The sequence below is a fragment of the Loxodonta africana genome, unplaced genomic scaffold (genome assembly GCF_030014295.1).
Source record: "Loxodonta africana isolate mLoxAfr1 unplaced genomic scaffold, mLoxAfr1.hap2 scaffold_394, whole genome shotgun sequence".
In the NCBI taxonomy this organism is placed as follows: Eukaryota; Metazoa; Chordata; class Mammalia; order Proboscidea; family Elephantidae; genus Loxodonta; species Loxodonta africana.
The window spans coordinates 170,938-176,937 of NW_026975107.1; positions in this window are offsets into that span (position 1 = coordinate 170,938).

Sequence of the window (6,000 nt, forward strand, 5' to 3'; positions counted from 1 at the left end):
ACTTAGTGGGTATTCTGTCAGCTCCTGGAGCCTTGTTTTTTGCCAGTGCCTTCAATGTAGCTTGGACTTCTTCCTTCACTACTACCAGTTCTTCATCATATGCCACCTCATGAAGCAACTGAGAGTCGACCATTTCTTTTGGTACTGTGACTCTGTGTATTCTTTGCATCTTTTGTGTGTGTGTGCTTTAAGTGAAACTTTACAAATCAAGTCAATCTCTCATACAAAAATTTGTATACAGCTTGCTATGTACTCCTAGTTCCTCTCCCACTAATGAGACAGCACACTCCTTCTCTCAGCCCTGTATTCCCCGTGTCCATTCAGCCACTTTCTGTCCCTCTCTGCCTTCTCATCTCCCCTCCAAACGGGAGCTGCCCACATAGTCTTATGTGTCCACTTGAGACCAGAAGGTCACTCCTCACCACTATCATATTCTATCCTATAATCCAGTCCAATCCCTGTCTGAAGAGTTGGCTTTGGGAATGGTTCCAGTCTTGGGCCAACAGAAGGTCTGGGGACCATGACCTCCAGGGTTCCTCTAGTCTCAGTCAGATCATTAAGTCTGATTTTTTTATGGGACTTTGAGGTCTGCATCTCACTGCTCTCGTGCTCCGTCAGGGATGCTCTGTTTCGTTCCCTGTCGGGGCAGTCTTCGGTTGTAGACGGGCACCATCTAGTTCTTCCGGTCTCAGGCTGATGTAGTCTTGGATTTACGTGGCCATTTCTGTCTTTTGGACTCATAATTACCTTGTATCTTTGGTGTTCTTCATTCTCCTTTGCTCCAGCTGGGTTGAGACCAATGGATGCATCTTAGATGGCTGCTCGATAGTGTTTTTAAGACTGCAGACGCCACTCACCAAAGTGGGATGCAGAATGTTTTCTTAATAGATTTTATTATGTCAATTGACCTAGATGTCCCCTGAAAACATGGTCCCCCAACTGCTGCCCCTGCTACTCTGGCCTTTGGAGCATTTGGTTTATTCAGGAAACTGCTTTTGGTTTAGTCCATTTATGCTGACCTCTCCTTTATTGTATGTTGTCTTTCGCTTCACCTAAAATAGTTCTTGTCTACTATCTAATTTGCAAATATCCTTCTCCCTCCCTTTCTCCCCACCCTCATAACCATCAAAGAATATTTTCTTCTCTGTTTAAACTATTTCTTGAGTTCTTATAATAGTGGTCTCATACAATATTTGTCCTTTTGCAACTGACTAATTTCACTCAGCATAATGCCCTCCAGATTCCTCCAAGCTATGAAATATTTCACGGATTCATCATTGTTCTTGATCTGTGTGAAGTATTCCATCGTGTGAATGCACCACAATTTATTTATCCATTCATCTGTTGATGGGCACCTTGGTTACTTCCATCTTTCTGCTATTGTAAACAGTGCTGCAATGAACATGGTTGTGCATATATCTGTTCATATACAGGCTCTTATTTCTCTAAGATATATTCCAAGGAGTGGGATTGCCGTATCCTATGGTAGTTCTATTTCTACCTTTTTAAGGAAGTGCCAGATTGATTTTCAAAGTGGCTGCACCATTTTAAATTCCCACCAGCAGTGAATAACTGTTCCAGTCTCTCTACAACCTCTCCAACATTTATTATTTTGTGATTTGGGATTAATGGCAGCCTTGTTGGAGTGAGATGGTATCTCATTGTAGTTTTGATTTACATTTCTCTAATGGCTAATGATTGTGAGCATTTCCTCATGTATCTGTTACCTGCCTGAATGTCTTCTTTGTTGAAGTGCCTATTCCTATCCTTTGCCCATTTTTTAAATGGATTATTTGTCTTTTTGTTATTGAGTTTTTGCAATATCATGTAGATTTTAGAGTTCAGATGCTGATCAGAAATGTTATAGCTACAAACTGTTTCCCAGTCTGTAGGCAATCAGTTTACTCTCCTGGTGAAGACTTTGGATGAGCATAAGTGTTTGATTTTTAGGAGTTATCTAATTTCTCTTTGGGTACTTGTACATTGTTAGTAATGTTTTTGTTACAATCCCACCCTAATCCCCTTTAACATAAAATTACAATCACAAAATGGAGGACAGCTACAGAACACTGGGAATCATGGCCTAACCAACTGGATACACACATTTTTCGGGGGGGGACATAATACAATCCATGACATCCACCTTTTAGTATATTTTGGGGACTGGCTCTTTTAGTCAGAAACAGGTTGAATAAAAGTGCTTACTTACCAGTAGTTTCCCAGCAGTGTTGGTGACGGATCCCCAGTTGGATACACACAATCACACTGACTGCATTTGCGGTGCCTCAGGAAGTCCCACTTGCCTTCATAACACTGATCTCTAGAACAAAACACAGCTCTGTAAGCAAGTCAGTTAAAAATAAAGGCATTGGATATTGAACATCACTAAAGACATAAGTGCATATTGGTTCTGTGCTGGTTGCCAGAATCTAATTCTCTTAATTAATTCATATTTTTTGTAGATATTTTTCTTGCTCCATATACCCAGAGCTCTGTGTACATATAATGAACATTCTACACGTAGTTTTCTCACAAATATTACCCAATGTCATTCATTTTTTTGACCATTCACTCAATGTTCAAGAATAAATTGAAGTATAGGAAATATTCTTACGGTTATTTAACTCTAAGGATGAAGAAATTGCATAGTGGGTCTTGGCTCACTCTAGAAATTCTCTACCTGATGCAGTTCCACACAGCAACACGGACCTTCATCTCAGCACAGGAAGAAAGACAGCTTTGTCTCAATATTTGCAAGTGCTCTTCACCTTCTACTAGGGTAAAAATTCTTCAGCCTGCCAAGAGCATTGTTCAAGAATTGGCTCCAAATCTCTCCTTGAAAATTACAGTGAAAAATCTTATAAAAATGTTAAGTCTTATTATTAGGCAAACCACTATTTCATCAAATCATCGTCTCTATATAAATTTTTCACCACTATGTTTTTTTTTTATGTGGCTTAAGACAACAATCAGGTGTGTAATAATGTGTATATCATTACATTTCAAATTATAAAGTGATGTTCCAATGGTTTAAAGAGTTGGAGGGACTATTGTGGCTACAGAATACTGAATCAAAAAATATTTTGACATGAAAGTTTCAACAACAAATATGTTCCATAACTGTAGGTGTACTTGTAGGTAAATGTTTAATGTAATAATTCGGATGGTTAAAAAAGACAAAAACAAATAAAAACACATTAAACAGCAGAATAAGTCAATAGATATCTATTGTCATGACAGATACAAACAGAAAACAAAGAATAAAAAATAAGTGCAGCAGAGGTTACCAGCGTTATGTAAAAGAGAGGAGCATCTTGACACCGAAATAAAATAGCTAGATGCTTCAAAATGTGCATCCAGCAGCTTTTCCCTTTAGCAGGTGTTGCAATTTCTGATTTATTGGAATTAAATTAGTTGTCCATGTCATTCACGTATTATTTTAATGCAATAAATCATTTTACAAGTCCCGTGCTGTAAAAAAAATGCTTAAATCATTACATAAACATAGCTTTGCTCACAACTCTTCCCATTCTGAATGCATTACTTTTCCCTTTACCACTTCCTAAATAGCTGTGAAAATCTTCACAGTGCTGTAAACCCAAGTTCTAGTCCCACCACCATTTTATGTGATACTGATCACTGTGTGTCCCTGTGAAGTCTTTTTTTTTTTTTTAACATCCTATATATATATATTTTTTATAGCACTATGGTCACTATTGTCGACTCAACATGTTTACTGCCTTATTGCGCTCTTTACCTGTTGTTGAAGCCTTGTTATTTACTTTTAAATGTCTTTCTTATTTCTCTACCTTAACACTTAAAACAGTGTTTCATTTTATTTGCTGTTGTTTTTTTCTTTTATTATATTCTTGTCCACTCAGAGTTCAGGTATGATTAAAAAGTAATTACATTTTTGTGGAGACAGAATGGGATTTAGAATCAAGTTTCAATTACCTGGGTTTTACTTCCTTCATTGACTAGCTGTATATCGGCAATACTTACTGACTATAAAACTTAATTTCAACATTTGTAAAACAGGTTACAATCTATCTATGCTTTTTTTAGATATATACATTTCTTTTTAATTTCAAAATATAAATTCACCAAAAATGATGTTAACATTTAGATTTTTCTTGTGTTAAAAAAAACTAAACCAAACCTGTTGTCATCAAGTTGATTCCAACTCATACCGACTCTGTAGGACAGAGGAGAGCTGCCCCATAAGGGCTTCCAAGGAGTGGCTGGTGGATTTGAACTGTCGGCCTTTTGGTTAGCAGCCAGGTTGGAATCCGCTACATCACCAGGATTCCTTTCTTGTAATAAGTCAGATAAATTGATAAGCTTATATTCCAGCTATGTATTTAGTGCATGAAATATGTCAAAGAGAATTATGTAATGTTTAAAATTTTAAATGTAAATTGATCAAAAATTATAATAAATTCCAAATAAGTAAGATAAAATGATTAGCTCCAGTTCTCAGTAGGGGTTTAAATGCCTTTGAGACCAGTTGGTGCTCCTGTTTTCACCCATTCTCAATGGCACAAACTCAGCATCAGTCTCTGAATAGTGATTATGATACTAACACGGTAGACAGTCAGGAGTGGTTGGGCTACTATTTTCACATGTTTTGCTGGCTAATAGATTTAAATTATCTTTACTGTCTAATATTTCTTATCTTTTACTTTTGGAGAACGAAGTCAATTGTTCATGTCGTATTATGTATGGTACAGCCCAGAGTGTTTGTAGTGTTCAATACTTTAAATTTCTCACCACTTTCATCATTACTTTTTTGTATAGGAAACTCAGGAATCAAATAGGTATTTTATACTGTCCAGCAATGCTTACATTGTAAGTATAAAGTGGGAGCCATTATAACGTTAAGGGAAATATCATTGATACAATGTTGGCTTTTTAATTAGGCAGATTTGTATTTGTAATCCCACTCTGCCCTTAATTGGCTGATGACTTTAAGTATGCTTCTTTACTTTCCGTAGCCTTGATTTACTCACCCACAAAATGGGATGATGACCCTCATCTGGAAAGAATATACATATATATATATATATATATATATATATATATACACACGTATGAAACTTACTTCTGACAATGGATGAAACAAAGCCAATACTAACAAATATTGCTATTTCTTCTACCTGCCTTCTTTACTCACTCCAGGCTTCTAGACAGTTTGCTCAGATACGTTTCCTTCCTTCCCGTCTTCTTTCTTTCTATGCTACCTCTTTTTGTTTCCCTTTCAGTTTCATTGTGAATTCACAAACGCTAGGTTGAATTTCAGTGTTTATATGCTATTGGGGGTATGCATCTAAGTAAGCAATTTACCTTCCTGAAATTAAAATATAGATAATTCCTGCACTGCCTGCCTCACATGGCATGCGAAAGTTATTTAAAATAGTAAGAAAATATAAATATGTTACTTATTATCTATTGAATCCATACATCAGTCTAGATAATTTAACTGTCATGTTGAAGTGATAAATTTATAAATATAGATATTAATATTTTGTTATTAATGTAAGAAGAGTAAGTTGGAAACCTAATATGAAGAGCAGGTGAGGATTTCAAAAGGACTGGTTCTCAGAAGAGTAGGACTAGAACAGTAATAATCAAACAAAATGTAAAATATGTTCATAGCAGGAACATACAGAAGGTTGCTTCTACAATGGTGTTTAAAATAGAATAATGTATATTTGATTAGACGATCATTTATGGGAATAAAAAGATTAAGAAAATTTATCCTTACCTGCAAAATCTTAGAACCAAAAAACCAAACCAAACCCAGTGCCGTCGAGGTGATTCCTACTCATGGCGACCCTATAGGACAGAGTAGAACTGCCCCATAGAGTTTCCAAGGAGCGCCTGGCAGATTCAAACTGCTGACCCTTTGGTTAGCAGCTGTAGCACTTAACCACTATGTCACCAGAGTTTCCACAAAATCTTAGAAGCAACAACATATTCATCATATTTCATCCAGAACAT